The following is an 18,848-nucleotide window of genomic DNA, read 5'->3' as shown; positions in this document are numbered from 1 at the left end:
CCAAAAGTTTTTTTTTTATTTAATTTAATGCAGTCTCACTAAATTTGCTTCTGTTTCTTGTGCTTTTGGTGTCATAGCCAATAAAATATTGCCAAGATCAATGTCAAGGAGGCTCCCCATTATGCTTTCTTCGAGGAGTTTTATGTTTCCAACTCTTATGTTTAACTCTTGAATTCATTTGGAATTGATTTTTGTGAGTGGTGTAGGGTCAGGGTTCAACTGCATTCTTCTGCATGTGATTATCCAATTTTCCCAGCATGATTTATTAAAGAAATTACTCTTTTCCCACTAAGTATTCTTTGTTCCCTTGTCAACTATTAATTGACTATACATATATGGAGTTTATTTCTAGACTCCTGATTCTGTTGCTTTGGTCCATGGGCCTATTTTTATGCCATAAACATATTGCTTATTTGCTATAGCTTTGTAGTACAGTTTGAAGTTGGGAAATACGATGCCTCCAGTTTTGTTCTTTCTCAGAATGGCTTTGTCTATTTGAGGTATTTTGTGGTTCCATACATATTTTAGGATTTTTTTCTATTTTTGTAAAATTTACCAGCAGAGTTTTGATAAAGATTGCATTGAATCTATAGATAGTAGAGACATTTTAACAATATGAATTCTTCTGATCCATGAACATGGGATGTCTTTCTTATTGTTTGTGTCTTCTTAATTTTTCATCAACGTCTTGCAGTTTTTAGTGTACAGAATTTTATGACCTTGATTAAATTTATTACTAAGTATTCTATTGTTTTAAATGCTATTGTGAATGGGATTATTTTAGATCTTTTTCAGAAGTTTTGTTGTTAGAATATAGAAAGCACAATTGATTTCTGTATGTTGATCTTGTTTTCTGTAACTTTACTTGATTTGTTCATTAGTTCTAACTAGTTTTTTGGTGGAGTCTTTGGGACTTTCTAAATAAGATCATATCAGCTGCAAACAAAGACAGTTTTACTTTTTCCTTGCCAATTTGGGTGGTTTTTTCCTTTTTCTTACCTCATTGTTCTGGCAAGGACTTCCAGTACTGTGTGAAATAAGACTGGTGACAGTAGATGCCCTTGTCTTTTCTCTGATCTTAGAGGAAAAGTTTTCAAGCTTTCACCATTAATTATGACTTGGCCTTGTCATATCTGGCCTTTATTGTGTTGAGATATGTTCCTTCTATATCTAGTGTGTTGAATGCTTTTACCCTGAAAAGACGTTGTTTGTCAAATTTTTTTTTGCATCTATTGAGATAGTCATATTATTTTTATTCATTCTATTAATATGGTGCGTGCATGTGTGCTAAATTGCTTCAGTCATGACTGACTTTTTGTGAACCTATGGACTGTAGCCCACCAAGCTCCTCTGTCCATGGGATTCTTCAGGCAAGAATACCAGAGAGGGTTGCCCTGCCTTCCTCCAGGGGATCTTCCTGACCCTGGGATCAAACTTGCATTTTTATATCTCCTGCATTGGCAGGTGGGTTCTTTACCATTAGCACCACCTAGGAATTCTATTAATATGGTGTATCATGTTAATTGGTTTGCATACGCTGAATCATCTTTTCATCTCATAATTTTCATCTCTTTATACTGTATCCATTAACATACTTTTATAGTTGTGGCCATTTTCAATACTTTTGCCCTTTGGTAACAAGTCACTATTTTACAGTGTTAGAATATTCTGAATTTGGACTCTATGCTTTCCTTTCTCAATGTTATATATTTTCATGTGTTTTCATGTTTCTAAGTAGTGTCCTTTCATTTCAGCTTGAAGAACTCCTGTCAGCATTTCTTGTAAGGCGTATTTAGTGGTGATGAATTCCCTCAGCTTTTGTTTATCACGGAAAGTCTTTATCTCACCTTCATTTCTGAAGGACAGCTTTACTGGGTAAAATTTCTTGGTTGGCAGTTTCAATCTTTTGGCACGTTGAATATATCATCCCATTCTCTCCTGGCTTCCAAGAGCTCTGCTGAGAAATCTACTGATAGCCTTGTGGAAGTTCCCTTGTAAGAGATCAATTTTTTCTTCTCACTCTTTTTAAAGTTATTTGTCTTTGATTTTGGGCTTCCCTGGTGGCTCAGTTGGTAAAGAATCTGCCTGCAATGTGGGAGACCTGGGTTTGATCCTGGCTTGGGAAGATTCCCCTGGAGGAGGGCATGACAACCCAGTACATTTTTATTATAATGTGTCTAAGAGAAGATCTTTTTGGTTTGAGATTTGGGGGAAAGTTATTAGCTTCATGAACTTGGATGTTTAAATCTTTCCACAGGTTTGAGGAGTTCTCAGCCATTAGTTCTTTTTATTTATTTATTTTATTTTTTAACTTTACAATATTGTATTGGTTTTGCCATATATCAACATGAATCCGCCACAGGTATAAATAAGTTTTTTTACCCCTTTCTCCCAAAGAGATACTAGCTTTGAAAATATATAAGCAAATTCAAAAGAGTAATCTTAGTTTTAAAAAAGTTTCATGTTAACTTCTATAGTTGGGAAATTGCTTAAACAGTCAATTTGGGCTTACCTGATAAAATTCAAAATATTGGGATTTTAAAAAAGTTTTGATGATGCCAGAAAGAAGAGGTAAGGCCTCAAAGAAGAAATTATCCTAGAGCTTAAAAAAATAGAGCTTCTTCTGTAAGTTGGGGAATGCATTGTAAGGCCTGTGCTGGAGTATTGATCATGGGAAACCACATTGATCCTGTCCTTTGATTTATAAGTTGACAAATTCAGCCTGGGCTGATCTGTAGGTTCCCTTCCCATGAGACATGAAGCAGAGGTTCTCCAAGGAAGTGACCTTTGAACTAGACTCTACAGCTTGATTTTATTTCTTTTATTTAAGTGGAATGCTTGATTGATCCTCTATTTGCAAACATTATGGGCTCCTCAAACAGAGGCCCTTTCTATATTGTTCACTGACATTCATTAAATATTTGGTAAATGAGCTGGCAGGAAAACCACAGGCTCAGAAAAAGTTCAAGTGGACATCATTCTGTTGGCTTCTAGTTTGTGACTTTCTGTTTTAATAGACTATATTTTCGCCACTTGTCTGAATTAGCTGATGGCAACGCAGACACAGTCTCACAGGGACTCCTTCAGAGAGGGGCGTAGAGTAGAGAAGAAGCCTGGTGACTGCTGATGACCTTTAATAGAGAAACGTACAAACTGCTCTCTTGGGAATGTAAAAGGGTTACTCCCTGTAGAGATGAAGAGAGACAGGGGAAACTGCGTCACTATGCACCGTAGCCAGCATACAAACTAGAATATGGAAAACATGTTGGTTTCTTTGAGCATGAAAGCAAAAATACAAAACTCACATTATATTACTTTTTTTGAGTTTCACCTTAGGAGACATTTCTCCCTAAAAATGTCCTTATTTCCATGTTATAGTGTTCTCTGTCCTCTCCTCTGATTCCTTCCTTCCTAAATAAGTGCTGAGTGACCTCTAAGTGCCAGGCATTGGAGTTATACCAGTGAAGGAGGGAGACAATGTCCCAGCCTTCAAGGTGCTTTCTTTCTTACAAGACCGGTGGGGTTGATGCTTGTGCTCTTGACTGGAAGACACATTCAGGTGAGGTCTGAAGACAGAGATCCAGGACATACACCCAGTAGGGTAGAACCAGCATTCTCCCTTTATCCTAGCGGGTGGCCTGCCACCGGACCATTCTAGTACCTGCTAGTTTTTTTAAGCTGCAGCCTGCAATTTATTTACTTACTTTTTTTAAGGCTGTGAGGCTTGCAGGATCTTAGTTCCTGGACCAGGTATCAAACCCGGAGGCCCTGCAGTAGAAGCGTGGAGTCCTCACTACTGGGCTGCTAGGGCAGTCCCACATGCTGACTTTTACGTCCCTTGAAATCACTTCTTAGCACTGTCCAGTTAGAATCTGAATTGCTGAGGGCAGCAGCATGTGTCTTTTGGAGTGATCAGCACAGTACTGCAGAGCTCTTCAGATGACCTACGTTGATTATGACATGGATTATAGGGAACGATTTCTCTCTTCTACCTGGCACCAGGCATGACCTTTGATCAAAAAGCAAACTTTGGACCCCAGTTCTGGCCTTTGCACATCAAAGAGAAACAGGGTAAAGGAAACATTTTTGCAATGAGCAGGGCAGCATTTGCTGTGGGCAGGAATCAAGCCAGGCCTGGACTTCCAGGATGAGGAGGGCATGTTCCCAGGGCCAGAGAGCAGCTTATTGTGGGACCCAAGAGAAATCACAGAAACATCTTGCTGGGAGAGAACAGGAAGAGGGCAGGGACCAGAGGAGCCCAGGGAGAGGGGTGGCTGATCCAGGTTGGTTCCCCCAAAAGATGCTTTTGAGCTAGGCAATAAAGGAGGGAGAAAGGAGGCTGGCTGTCCAGGCATTCATGGGTAAGCAAGAAGAATGTGGGTGCCTGGACCGCTGGAGGGATGGTGGGTCTTCTAGCGCAGTCATAACGCAGGCTGCCCTGCAAATGCCTACAAGGGCACACGCTTCCCGAGAACACTGAGACCTATGTGCATTCTGGGAAAAAGTTTGGACTTTACTTTGCAGGCCATTCACAGCCTTTGGGGCAGGGGCAGTGACAATGACAGGATCCAAGTCATGTTTCAGGAAGACCATCCCGGGGGCAGGAGAGATGGGATGGGATTGCAGCAGTGGATGAGACAGCAGGTGAGGACCGGCAGTGGGGCAGTTCTCAGGAGGACTCATGCAGGGGATGAGATGGAGATGCCTCACAGGTGGCCGTCTGTGAGATTCTGGAGCTGCAGGTTTCCTGGCTGCCTGGTGGTGAGCTGAGGTGCACAGTCAGGAAAGAGGTTCCCAGATTCCACAGAGAGGTTTGGGCTAGAGATGTAGTTTTGAGAATTACCAGAGTGTAAGTACCTGGAAGCTGTGGGTACAGATGAGATCATCCAAGGAGAATGAAGAGAAGGAGTTGTAGTCAAGAGTAGGGATGTAGGTGACACCCATGTTAAGAACCTGGGAAGCAGGAGCTGCCAAAGCAGGCAGAGAAGATGGAGGAAAAGAGGATCATCTCAGAAACCAGGGTGGCAGAAATCTTCTAGAAGGAAGAAGAGAGCAAAAACTTGTAATAAAATTCTCATGTTGAATCACTCATTATCAGGAAAATGCAAATCAAAACCGCAATGAGGTACCATTTCACGCCGGTCAGAATGGCTGCTATCAAAAAGTTTACAAACAATAAACGCTGGAGAGGGTGCAGAGAAAAAGAAACCTTCTTACACTGTTGGTGGGAATGCAAACTAGTACAGCCATGATGGAGAACAGTGTGGAGATTCCTTAAAAAACTGGAAATAAAACTGCCATATCACCCAGCAATCCCACTGCTGGGCATACACACTGAGGAAACCGGAATTGAAAGAGATACGTGTACCCCAATGTTCATCGCAGCACTGTTTATAATAGCCAAGACATGGAAGCAACCTAGATGTCCATCAGCAGACGAATGGATAAGAAAGCTGTGGTACATATACACAATGGAGTATTACTCAGCCATTAAAAAGAATACATTTGAATCAGTTCTAATGAGGTGGATGAAACTGGAGCCGATTATACAGAGTGAAGTAAGTCAGAAAGACAAACACCAATACGGTATATTAACGCAAACACATGGAATTTAGAAAGATGGTAACAATGACCCTGTATGCGAGACAGCAAAAGAGACACAGATTTAAAGAACAGACTTTTGGACTCTGTGGGAGAAGGCAAGGGTGGGATGATTTGAGAGAATAGCATTGAAGCATGTATATTACCATATGTGAAATAGATCGCCAGTCCAAGTTTGATGCATGAGACAGGGTGCTCAGGGCTGGTGCACTGGGATGACCCTGAGGGATGGGATGGGGAGGAAGGTGGGATGGGGGATTCAGGATGCAGAGCACATGTACACCCATGGCTGAATCATGTCAATGTATGGCAAAACCCACCATAATATTGTAAAGTAATTAGCCTCCAATTAAAATTTTTTAAAAAAGTAAAAAAAAATTCTCATGTTAAAGCTTGATCCATTTTAAAGAATATTCCATTGTGCTTTTACTGTGCTCATCAGTGTAAAACTCATGTATCTTTTAAAATATCCTCTCAGGCTCCCCCAAATTCATGTACCTGAGCACTATGGGGGTATCCTGAACCGGACTCCTCTTTATTGGAAATTGAGGTCATGTCACTCCATAAAAGACAGCAGTCCCTGAGAAAATGGAATATGCTTGGCTGTGCCCAGATGCATCAGGAAAAGAAAGACTGGGAGACTGTTGCTGTCTCTCAAAGATGGAACCTACTTTGGGGCACCCCATCCTTTGTTGAAAAAATTAATCCGTAAATAGTTTATTAAGGTTGGAAAGGCTGCCAGCGACCCTTTGAAAACAGATACAACATCTTTAAGAGATTGCAAAGGTAAATCTTATTGTCTGGGGAAATGACTTCTGCACAGTTATTTCTTTTATTGCTCTGCTGAATGTGACGGCATTACTCAGTTTAATAAATCCTGGTGTATCTCTCAGTCCATGTAGGTTGATATAAATATCTCCAGTTATGTCACATTACCACCTTTGTACAGCTATACTGGGTCCTGATGACTGGGGTCTGATAAATGCAAAACCTCATTTGGTTTGTGAGTGATTGAGCGCTAACACTGTTTAGATTTCTTAATATACTTGTATTAGCATGAATAAGTAATGAGCATGCCAGGCTTTTTTGAATATTTGATTGTATCTTTGTAATGGATTTGTGTCTCTCTCTTTGTGCTAATGTCATTGTAACTTTGTTGGTGTCATAACTCCAAGCCCTGGCAATTGATCTTTATCACCCCATCTTAAGTCAATCACCCTCTCCTTGCTGAATTGCAGCATGCTTGTGCCTTTCTTTCCTGCACAATTCTGTATATTGTCTCTTTGAGAAGAGGGGCTGGTCACCAGCCTACCCTCGGAATGCCTTTCCTGCTTCACATAGAGCGGGTTTTAGATTTTTCACAAGAGGTCAATGGAGCCAAGGCTTGAAAGTTGACTGTGTTGATGTTGTTCAGTTGCCCAGTCATGTCTGACTTTGCGAGCCCATGGACTGCAGCACGCCAGGCTTCCTGTCCCTCACCACCTCCCAGAGTTTGCCCAAGTTCATGTCCATTGCATTGGTGATGCCATCCAGCCATGTCATCCTCTGATGCCCTCTTCTCCTTCTGCCCTCAATCTTTCCCAGAATCAGGGACTTTTCCAATAGTTGGCTGTTATCAACAGGTCATGCTTAAGGTCATGCTTAAAGTAAGGTCGTGCTTAAAATCTTGCATGCTAGGATTCAGCATTATGTGAACCAAGAACTTCCAGACATCTAAGCTATGTTTAGAAAAGGCAGAGGGGATCAAATTGCCAACATTCGCTGGATCACAGAAAAAATTGACCATGCCCTCATGTAAAACCACCAAATAGGAGTCATGTCCAGACCTTACCTCCAGAAAAGCTTTATCAACCTGTTCATTACTGTGGGGTTGATGGGTCCACCATTGTACAAGCAGCTTCTATAAGCTGGAGGCTCTGAGGCAGAGAGGATTCCTTTTTAAATATAGGAAGGGCCTATAACACTTACTAAAACCTGCTCTTTTAATCAGCACTTTCCTTTCTGAATAGAGCAAAAAAACACATTGTCCTTATATGCAATGGCCAATATTTTATGCACATGGGAGTCACCTTCTTATGGAAGATTACATAATTTGTTTGACCTGTTAGCAACCAATATCCCAGGTCAAACACCTAGCAAGCCAGTTCACATATTTCAAACTTGAATCAATTTGCAAGTGTGGCTCCCTGGATTACCAGTTCCCTGCGTGCCCTCCAAGAATGTCAATGGTACAGCAGTGCCATGAGCCCATGGAGCAGGGGAGTGACATGGAGAGAGCGACCTGAATTTGGGAAGAACGATGAGCACATTTCACGTACAGAGACCTGCTTGTATTTCCATTGTCCTGCTAAGTGACTTAGTTAAGTGGAAGCGGTGGCTTGAACCAAGTCCATTAGTGCTGATGAGGACATAAAATGTGTTTGGGGTATTCCTATCTTCTAAGACAAAGCAGAAATCCAGGGAGAGATGGTACTTTCATGAAATGGTAACGGTAATGTGCTCATTGAATCTCTAATAAACAAGTCACAATTATTATTATAGTGATCATTCTAATAAACCCGGTTTGAACTTCTAATTGCTTTGCTCTACACTAATATTTTTTGGTTTCTAGACTCAGTGCATATGAATTGAATAAACAATATTAGTTTGGCTTTTTATTTTGTTTCTTCTGGAACAATTATCCTTTCTCACCCCAACACTCAGTATCCTTGACCTGACCTTCTCCATCGGCCTCCTTTTATTTTGATCATTCAGGCCTCTGCTTTCCCGTCCTGTTAGCCACTGAGACCACAGTAATCCACCTTGTGTGTCCACTCTGCTGACTCCACTTTGCAAAGGCACCAGGGCCACATCCAGGGGCAGCCTGATTGCCGGGTCTCAGGCTTTCCTCTCTGCTCTCACTCAGCTTGTCTGCCTAGCGCTAGTTGCTAGGGATCAGCCTAGACACACTCCAGTCTTGACTTTGGGAACCTAATCTCCTTTGCTCCTTTTCCCAGACTGCTGGGATTCCTCACGACCTACTCCTTTCCTTTTCTCACTAGTTGCACGCCATTTGCACCACCTCACCTGCAAGAATGGGCTGAATTGTGTCCTGCCCAAATTCACATGCTGAAGTCCCCAATATCTCAGGATGCAAGTGTAGATAAATGACTTTAAAGAGGTAATTAAGTTAAAATGAGGTCATTAGCATGGGTCCTAATCTGACTGCTGTCCTTATAAAGGAAGGAAATCTGGACACACAAAGAGACACCAGGGCTGTGCACACACGGAGGAAAGACCCTGATAAATAAGATGGTCACTTGCAAACCGAAGAGAGAAGCCTCAGGAGAAACCAAACCTGCTGACACCTGGATCTTGAACTTCCAGATTCCAGAGCTGTGAGAAAAGAAATTCCTGTTGTTAAAGCCGCCCAGTGTATGTATTTTGTTATCACAGCTCTAGAAGACTAATACACCTGTCTTCTGAGCTCTCAGGTTCTGGGAGGCATGGGAACTGCAGGTGTCTCTCTTGGATCCTGTCCTGAGTATCCAGTGGGTTGTTGGACATCTAGGATGCTGAGCTGAGCGAATTTTTATTCCTTTTGAAGACAGGATTTATCTGAGCATGCCAAGAGACAGGAGAAGAAACTAGTAGGAAGGAGATTGAAGCTGCAGGGAGGAGGGGGCATTTAGAGATCTGGAGAAAGGGTAAGAGAGGGGATGAAGTATAAGGGCAAGAGATTTTGACTGGTAAGGTAGAAAACACCTCTTTCTTTAGGATGGGAGCTTCTTCTTGGACTGATTCTGTTAGTGATGAAGAGAACATAAAAATGAGTTTGGAAGTTTCCCAGGTCTTCCAGTTTACAGCAGAAATCCAGGTAGAGAAGGGACACCTGTACAGAGTATAGGTGACAGGGAGTGGTAGGAAGGATCTTGCTGCCTTTGCTCTTTCTAGGAAGTAAGGTTAGAGTCTTGGGAGACTCGGGGGATAGATGTGTGATATCTGGGGGACTGTCCATAGCCCCCTCTGGCTGGGGGATGGACGAAACTCAGCTGGAAAGAGAGGACGGTGTTGTATAACATAGATGTGGAGAGGGCATGAGTCAGCTCTGAGAACTTACAAAATGCTTGTGGCCCAAGGCCGGAATAGGGTGGCGGGTGCCTTGGGTCAAGGAAGAACTAATACCCTTAGTACAATCGGGGGTCTCAGAGGAGAACTCCAGCATCAGAGTAAACCAGCTATCCCTTCCCTGATGAATGAAAGGAGTTAATGGGACCCTGACCCAGGGAGGGGCTGAGTCCTCGGAGGTCCCAAGGGAGTAAATAAAAAGTAGATTGGTCTGGGGGAGGGGCAGAGGTGAACACTGATGAGTCCTTTGTGAGAAAAGAGGCAAATAAGCTGAATGTCAGAGGAGAAATTATAGGATGACAAAGTTCAAGGAGAAAGATCAAAGCAGGATGAACGGGAATGTTCTGGAGTGGATCAGGAATTCCACAGAAAAACAGCCAGCGATGGGGACTCAACAGGGCAATCCTACTTCATCTCCTCAAGATTCCAAACAAGGAGGTGATAAGAAGACCCCACCGTTAAGAGTCATATGTGTCAACAGACCCCAAATGCTGCTGTCTGGAGCCTGAATGCTGCTTTCCAATTCATCTCTTATTTCTCCTTCAAACCACACAGTGAAGTTTCTAGTAAAAGATTCAAGGATTGTTTGAGGCCAGTAGGAAACTGTGCATGCATATTTCGTTAAAAAAGTGCATAATGGCATGACGCAAGTGCCATGTTTTGCTGTCATCATTTCTGCTTTGTTTGGGGAAGGAATGCCTTCCCCTGCTATTTTCATTTTTACCGTGTAAGTGAATCAGTCACTCTGAACCTTCGTGTCATCCTTTCCTCTTTTTCTCTGTTTCTAAATAGTCTTTCCCTCTGGTGCAGTAGAGGAAATGCACACACACACACACACACCCCCACCCACTCACACCTCATACCTCACACACATACACGTGCACACGACACAGCCAGATGCATTCTGATTCCTTCTGTTTTACTGAAATCAGGTATCTCCCACTATCTGCCATGTGATGATGGGGAAGAATGTCTTAAAACAAACTACCATTTGTGTGTATCTCCTTCTCTGTGAACCATCAGTAGAGTTGAATGCCTATGGCAAGCCAATTGCTCTGTAGATTTTATCCTGATTATTAAACGCTGGATGTGAAAAGCTAAGCATAGAGAAGGAAGAGTTATCCTCTAGTTTAAGTAAAGTCAGCAGTGAAAATAAAAATTGTGGCGTGTATGTAGATGTTTATATCCTTTACCTTATAGTCTTACTGCAGAGCTTTGTCTTCTGCTCCAAAGTTTTTTTTTTCCCCCAGCGATGACAATGGATTATTTCTGTAAGCAAGTGCTCTATCCATTATTAAATTGATTATTCAAATCTCATTTAAAAAAAGAAGCCAGATGGCAATTTTCCATTATTTGTTGCTACTGACAACCACCAACACTAAACTGAAAGATTTTCCTTTTTTCTTTCTTCTACTGGCTAAAGATCCTTCTGCATTTCCATGCAGACCAAATGTAGATCCCATATTGGAAACAAATAGCCAATTTCCAAACAAGATTGTCGTTATTGATTATTTTAGAATCATCTTTGCATTGACAGAGCTGTTGTTCTTTTGATGATTCCATAATTAACTTATCTATATTCAGGCAGAATAACTTTGTTCCCTGTAGTCATTCGGATGTAAGCATTATTGTTGTTATTTAGTTGTCATGACAGCAAGAAACATGTTTTTACATGTCCAGCATCCTGGTTATTTTAAGATCCTAATAAGTATGCCTTGCTAATGAATCAGAATAATGGCGATCTTGCAAAATAATGATTTTTAAAATTCTAAGGGAAGCTTAAAATCTAAACGCGAGATAATTGCTTGCACTTGTGATAATCATGAAGTATGTTCCTTTCACTATGCTCACTCACTTGCGTGCTCACACACGTGACCCCTTCTTTTTTTCTAGGTGAATGCATTTGTATATTTCTGTTTTGGAGTTAGCATCCTTTGTGGTGATGGGACTTCCACTGAAGTATCTTTCAAAAACCAGCATTTGTCAGATCATCTCATGGCTGGGGCCATGCTTAGCGTGTTTATACTCTTAGAAACCTACCCTGGGAATCTATCTCCAAACTTGAATGGCTAATTTTTAACACTTTTTGTGTGTGTGTGTGTGTGTCAATTTAACTCTATATGTGTCTTCCGCATGTGTACAAGTTAATTGTTTTAAATAACTGAAATTAAGAAGACTGTGCTCTGATTGAGTGGATTCTTGCAGATCAACATGTTCTCCCTCCCATGACTCCGGCTCCACGCTCCACCCAATGTTTTGGGTCTCTTGATCTTGCCAGAAGAAAGAACATTTTAGTTACATAAAAGAGACTGGCCTTTGATATGAAATATATGGATACAAAAGTCCTTGGATGCATCCTCAGGATTAAAACTGTGGCCTTTGTAAGTTCAAGAGGATTTTTGAAACTTTTCAATTTACAGCCAGCTAATTCCCTAGGTGTGGGGAGGAAACTGATAAACATTGGCCAGTAGTGCTAAACCCAAATTCTGGCCAAAAAAATAAGAAAACTCTGCCCCCTTCTGCCTTCATAAAATCGGGATTGTTCTGCCTTTTGGGAGAATGTCTAGTTGTTAGGGGAGGGCCAGGCAGGAAGATGGTCTGCCCCCTTTCCTGGTGGCTTCTGGAGAACTCCCAAATAATTTGATAGCTAACAACCAGTTCCATCTTGAATGTAAACCATGGGCTATCTCCCTTCACCCCCCAAAAGTGTAATACCTCTTTAGCATCAAGAAACACTTCCTGGTAGAAATATTGTTTATGTATTGCTCACCAGAAACACATTTTGGTTCTGCATTTCAGAATCTCAATTCTGGCAATTGTAAGAAACAGCATCTAAACGTATAAATGCTGTAATGGTAAAAATATGCTAGCATACATGTTAAGTTTCTAATCAAACATTGCAAAAATGCATTAATCAGTATTTCATAGTTCATTACAGTCTGACTAATTTTAAAATCCCTCATGTAAATTGATTAAATGTCTTCTGCAGGCAGATAAATGGGCTTTTGTTTTAAGCAACCTTTACTGAGAAAACCATAATTCTCAATGACTCGATTCTTTCACATTTGGGACCAGGCTTGCTCTAGACAATCTAGAATTTTCCTGTTTGCAACTGGACCTAGAAGCCCATTGTAACATACTCTACAGGCTTAACTATCTAGTGTGTGTCTACTCGGTGCCCAAGCTTGTGCTAAGTGCCAAGAGAGGTGAGGGAAGCATGAGACTTGATTTTTTTCCCTTATGGAAAGAGATGACTTATATATGTGCACAAGTAAAAGCAAAAAATATACACACTTAATCAAGATTGGGCTATGGAGCACAGCCTATAAGCCTTCTCTACTTTCTAAAAATATAAACCAACTCTGGATAGCTTTAAAAAAGAAGACTCTTTGTAACCCTTATGGACTGTAGTGCACCCAGGCTACTCTGTCCATGGGATTCTCCAGGCAAGAATACTGGAATGGGTAGCCATTCCTTTCTTCAGGGCGTCTTCCTGACCCAGGGATCAAACCCAGGTCTCCTGCATTGCAGGCAGATTTTTTTTACCATCTGAGACACCGGAGAAACTCCCAAAAGAAGCAGGGTTATTAGCAGGATTTTGGAGGTTTTTTCAAGCTAAAGCATAGAAAGGGAAGGAACCAGAGAGTCAAAACTCAGCACTTTGTTTATCTCTTTGACCTGTTTCCCTGAGTGCCAGCCTCTACACAAGGCTGACAAATCCTCCCAGTGAGTTCTGAGCTTGCCTTTCCAGTGGAAGAAAGTTTTCCCCGTCAGTTCCAGTTAGAAATTCCCCATAAATGACTCTGATTGGTTCAGTTAACTCATTTGGACCAATCACCTGTGGTCTCTAGAAGGATTCTGATTGGTTCACCTGAATTACTTGGCCCAATCACTGAGGTTGCCCAAAGACTGTGGTTGGTTTATCTAGGTCTTTCCCCTACAACTTCAGGCAAAAGGGCAGGGACAGTTAATGAATCTAGGTATCCTGCTGACTTCTTGGGCCAGGTGGGGAGCAGCGGGAGACAGATGTGCTACTTGAACAGGAGGACTTGGTCTTATAACTATGAAGGGAGCAGACAGTGGTGAGAGCAATGAAGAATGTACAGAGATGGTCTAAGCATATCCATTTTGGAGTAGGAGAAAGATCTGTCCAAGGAAGATAGTGTATTGGGGGACATTAAGAAATACAGGACACAGGACTATGTGAGGCCAAATATAGCTGGACTTGAAAGTCAGAGAGCTTGTTCTTGAGTAGCCAGAAAATAAAATATTGGCTATTCCAGAGCAGAGGAACAGAAAGTTGATCTAGGTTAGTTGGATGGGTGGGGTAAGAGACGCATTTTGCTGGAGGCTGATGCTGAGACCTCCTAATGATATGAATAGAGATTGGTCCAAGTGTGGCCAGAAGTTGGAAATCAGAGGGTGATGTGTATATGCCAATCCCAGTCTCCCAATTTATCTCTCCCCTCCTTTTTCTGGGTAACCATAAAATTGTTTCGTATATCTGTAACTCTATTTCTGTTTTGTTAATAAATTCCTTTGTATAGTTTTTCTAGATTCCACATATAAGGAATATCATGCAATATTTGTCCATCTCTGTTTGACTTTCTTCACTCAGAATGACAATCTCTAGGTCCATTCATATTGTTGCAAATGACATTATTTCATTCTTTTTTATGGCTGAATAATAATATTCCATTGTATATATGTATCAAATCTTCTACACATTACTGTATATAAAATAGATAATTAATGAGACCTAACATATAGCACAGGGAACTCTACTTAATACTCTATAATGACCAATATGGAAAAAGAATCTGAAAAAGAATAGATATGTATATATGCATGAGTGTGCTGTGCAGCAGAAACTAATACAACACTGTAAGTCAACTATCCTCCAATAAGAAATTTTAAAAATGTTACATGACAATTATTTCCCAATAAAACAGATAAAATATAATAATGAAAAAACAAAAAGAGAGGATAGATCCAATGGCCTCCTCCCAGGAAGAGATAGCAGAACTGGGTAGAAGACAGGAGGGTAGGGATTAAATTTGAGACCTTTGAAGAATGGGGTGCTTCAGAAAGAGATTTAATGTAGTGGGATATAATAATAAATCATAGCTGTAGTGATAGCTCACATATATTGAGAATTTTTATGTTCCAGACACTGTTCTAAATGTTTACATGCGTGAACTCATTTCTTCAACCCTATCAGGAAGATGGGGCTTCCCAGGTGGTGCTCGTGGTAAAGAACCCTATTGCCAATGCAGGAGACGTAAGAGATGTGGATTTGATCTCTGGGTCGGGAAGATCCCCTGGAGGAAGGCATGGCAACCCACTCCAGTGTTCTTGTCTGGAGAATCCCATGGTCAGAGGAGCCTGGGGCTACAGTCCATAGACTCACAAACAGTAGACACACTGAAGCGACTTAGAACGCACACAGGTGGGTAGTATTAGTATCTCCATTTTGCAGATTATAAAGTGGGACATGGAGGAGCTAAGCAGCGTGCCTGTAAACACATGGGTGCAAGGCTGGGGCTGGCTTGTGAGTCCAGCAACCTGGCCCACAATCAACTAAGAGTGGGTTCAGTTGTTGCTAGGTTGAGCTTCAGGTGATACTGGCCGACCCCACCCATCATGCTCCAGTCAATAGGGAGAGGCTGGAAGAAGTCGAGGAGAAATAGAAGAATGGGTTAGAAGAATGAACAGAATTTGGGACTCCGTGGGACTGAGACAGGAAGAGTCCAAAGGGATTCTAAGTCTCAAACTTGGAGAACTGAGAAAGGGACCCTGATTCATCAAGGCTGACTGTTTCCTCCCAAAGATGGGCTTGATTCGAGTGAAATCTTTGTTATAGTCTTGCTTTTTAAGAAAAGAGACAAAGGGATGATGCCCAATGTAGAGCTTGGCTCCCCAGGTCAGTGGGTTAAATACTTTAAGGTGGTATCACAGATGTTTTAGGATAATATTTTTATTTTAATGTATTTCCGAGGACTTGTAACTAGCACATGAGAATCATGAATTTGATGGAGTTCATTTCTTAGGATGAGAATAGTTTTTTTTTTTTTTTAGGTTAAGCAAATTTTTAAAAGTAAGTTTTAGAACAGATGGCATGCAGATATGACAAAAGTTGCCAAGATGGAGAGAAAATGATAGTTTGGGGCCAAGGTCAGATTCCGCTGTCCTGGCCCCAGAGAGCAGGTCCCATCTTGCCTCTGTGTATAATCAGACTCTCACCTTCTCACTCGCGCACTTCCTTTTCTTTGTGGCAGCTATCGCTGACTCCTCACCGTTCCTACACACCCCAAAGAATGCCCCTGTACTCATTATTCCATCCTTGCTTTCCTGCCATCTGCACTGCCTCTGGATTCATTTCTTCTTATCAGAATCCTGCCTTTCATTTCGGTATCCTCTGGTTTTATTCATATATGCCAAAGCTAGCAATGCAGATGCCTACCAGGGCCATTCAGGTAATGCAAACTGAATGAAGCAGATGGACCACTTGAAGACTACAGGGTGTGGCAAGGATTCTGGGGAACTTGAGAGAGGGTGAATCACAAAAGGCAGCACACTGTGATCTATAAAAGGACAGGCTCTCCAGAGAGAATGCAAAGTCAGGCTAGATTTGTTTTTCAAGCTATTTTCTATCATGTGTTATGGGACGTGCACTAAATGTTAAGACACAGGTGACAACGGAGGTGCATTTGCATGGCTGGAGGGGTGAGCACATGCTCTGCAGAGCTGTGCAACCTTGTGGACATGGGCACCCATGCTGTGCAATCAAAATACAAACAAGCTCTGTCACCTCCTCTGTGAAGCCTTCCCTGATTGCTATTCTCTCCTTCTGTGTTGGGGCTGATTTCTTTCATTTCTGTATGCAACCAGGTCCCTAGTGAAGAGGACCCTTGGGGATGACAGCATCCGAGATAGTAGGAGAGATCTCCAGGGCAATTTACAACCTCTACATCACATGATGAGACAAAGGGAATCTACTAACTTGGATGTCAAGAAAGGATCAGGAGAATCAAACCTCACAGTCCTGAAAAAACCCTCTGTTCAAGGGCTTCCCTGATAGCTCAGTTGGTAAAGAATCTGCCTGCAATGCAGGAAACCCTGGTTTGATTCCTGGGTCGGGAAGATCTGCTGGAGAAGGGATAGGCCACCCACTCCAGGATTATTATTGAGCTTTCCTTGTGGCTCAGCTGGTAAAGAATCTGCCTGCAATATGGGAGACCTGGGTTCAATCCCTGGGTTGGGAAGATCCCCTGGAGAAGGGATAGGAAAGGCTACCCACTCCAGTATTCTTACCTGGAGAATTCCATGGACTGTGTAGGCCATGGTGTCACAAAGAGTCGGACATGGCTGAGTGACTTTCACTTTCAAGGCAAAACCTACCACAGAACCCTGCAAGGTGACCCTGACCTGCCTGTGGAACACCCCTCCCAGCTGCCCAGGCTGGAGTTTCCTGGCTCTCCCCCTGAGCTAGCCCCCTGTGATAACATGTGAAAGTAGCTGGTAACTCCTCCTATGCCTGTCATCCTGGCCTGGGGCTGCTCCCACTAGCCTACCACGTCCCTGGAATGCAACCATCCTAGGCAGGTGCTGGAGATGAAGATCTCAGAGCCCTGGAGCACAGGAGCTTGCAGCCTGGTGTGGGGAGCAGGGCTCCACACAGTGTGGACAATAAGGGAGTTGTAATAGATGCTGTTCCTAGTGCCAGGCATCCCAGGGGAGAGCAACAGACAAGAAAGGGGAAAACAAGGGTGGAAAGGGAAGGAGAGGGAGGTTTTTCCAGAAGAAGATTTCTGATCCAGGCTTTCCAGTGGGTAGGACTGTCCTCTGAAAGAGATCTGGGAAGAGAAACACCCAGGGGCTCAGTGACCCCAGGCTTACATTCCAGACCAAACTATAAAATGCAGTTGAAATGTATGTATGAAATTTAAAGTCTGAACAGTGTCAAATATTCTCTTTAACATATTATCCTTAATAAGGCACTTTTTTTTTTTTTTCAGCTGACAGTCTGGCAGTAGACGGTCTCTGAAGGCCCTCAAAGATCTTAAATGGTTCTGCTAGTCAGATAAAAAAGCCAGTTAAAGAAAGACAGGGCAAACTGATTCTTAAACTGACTGATTTTGTGCCTGAGTTTTCACTCCTTTTGGCTAACATTATTGAAGTTCTGATGGATTTTTTTTTTTTTCTTTTCATTCATCATGAGTAACTGGTAGGGTTGGAAGAGGCAGCCTTAAGTGACTTTTGTTCTTATCATCTGGATTGACTGATGTGATGGTTACCAGCAGCACCAACCATCTCTGCAAGGGGCAAGGGGAAGGGATCAGTTTGCTTTGAACAAATCACAGGGACTCCTGGAACTGGAATCTGTTCACAAATGACCTCTGATTTTTTTGTTTATTTTATTTTTATTTCTCTTTCAGATTCATCCGAGAAGGAAAAGATCTATGTGGAGAACAGAATGTCCTAGGATCATTTTTTCTTCTACTTTTCTGTCTGATCTCTTCTTGCCAAATTCTGAGTCTATGGAAAAATTGACCCAATCCTTTGTATGTCATTAATAAAATTACGATTTAAGTTTTGTCCCCCAAGGATGTTATGATGGAGAAACCACAGACACACAGCTAAGCCCTTTCATCCTTTTGTCTGAAAGATATGGCTTTTATCTGAGTAATTAGCTCATCATCTTTATCTGATGAAGGAACAACAATGCAAAGGTGAGGCTTTTGTTTTTAATGATGTTGTGAATTTGTTTACCTGGATTCTTCCTCAGCAAGCCATGAGTTAGCCCTGGGACGCATGCCTTCCACATCTAAAATATTAATAAATCTCAGGTGCCAAGTTGTTCTCTCTGCGTGTCTAACATTTCCCTTATCCTGCCATCTAAGGGAAGCTTTCATGCCATGCTTTAGTGCCAAGAGCATCTTCCGGCCTAAATGGTAACCTCAGCAGAAAGGATGCCTCTCAGGTTGGGTTTCGCGTCTTGACAAATCAATAGCTCCAAACCTGCCAGCCCTCCCTCTCACTTGGCTCAATACTCAGCTTCAACCCCACGGAGGCCATGTTCATTCCTGTGCTTCTCCGTGGGTTGATTTAATAAAGGAGGCTCTCAATTAATTAGCTCC

This window comes from Bubalus kerabau, chromosome 17 (genome assembly GCF_029407905.1).
Source record: "Bubalus kerabau isolate K-KA32 ecotype Philippines breed swamp buffalo chromosome 17, PCC_UOA_SB_1v2, whole genome shotgun sequence".
Classification (NCBI taxonomy): domain Eukaryota; kingdom Metazoa; phylum Chordata; class Mammalia; order Artiodactyla; family Bovidae; genus Bubalus; species Bubalus kerabau.
This window is presented reverse-complemented; position numbering follows the sequence as displayed.